At 50.3% G+C, this 451-nt stretch overlaps 1 protein-coding gene across 1 annotated transcript in view; it reads left to right on the plus strand.

Moving 5' to 3' along the window:
- The window catches only part of LOC119591819 (ryanodine receptor-like), a 115,587-nt gene that overhangs the window by 13,860 nt on the left and 101,276 nt on the right, over window positions 1–451 (plus strand). The gene's annotated exons all lie outside the window — the stretch shown is intronic.

Consider the following 451-nt stretch of genomic DNA (forward strand, 5'->3'; position numbering starts at 1 on the left):
TTTCCCCGCCTTCGCACAACCAGCCAGTGTCCCGTCCCGTGTTGTCGTGACGTAGGCAAGCTGGCTCCTCCCACTGTGACACCGGATCTATACCTTACCATTGCCCCCCTCTCTCCCCTTTCCCTTCTCCCCTTTCCTTTACCCCTTTCTCTTCTCCTCTTTTAATCATTTCTCTTCTCCCTTTTTTTCTTCGCCTATTTCCGTACCCTCCCCTTTCGTTTCTCCCCCTTTCCTTTACCCCTTTTTCTTTCCTTCTTCCCTCAATTCTCCCCTTTCTGTTGTCCCTTCCCCTACCCCTACCCCTTTCTCTTCACTCTTTCCTCTACATCTTTCACGACTCCCGTTGTGGTTAGCCATAGGACCAAGAGCAGGGTACAGCAGGGTATGAGGCAAGACGACGGGGCAAATAACTAACTTAAGATGCTTATGGTCATATCTTGAAGAATGTGGC

The sequence above is a fragment of the Penaeus monodon genome, chromosome 29 (genome assembly GCF_015228065.2).
Source record: "Penaeus monodon isolate SGIC_2016 chromosome 29, NSTDA_Pmon_1, whole genome shotgun sequence".
In the NCBI taxonomy this organism is placed as follows: domain Eukaryota; kingdom Metazoa; phylum Arthropoda; class Malacostraca; order Decapoda; family Penaeidae; genus Penaeus; species Penaeus monodon.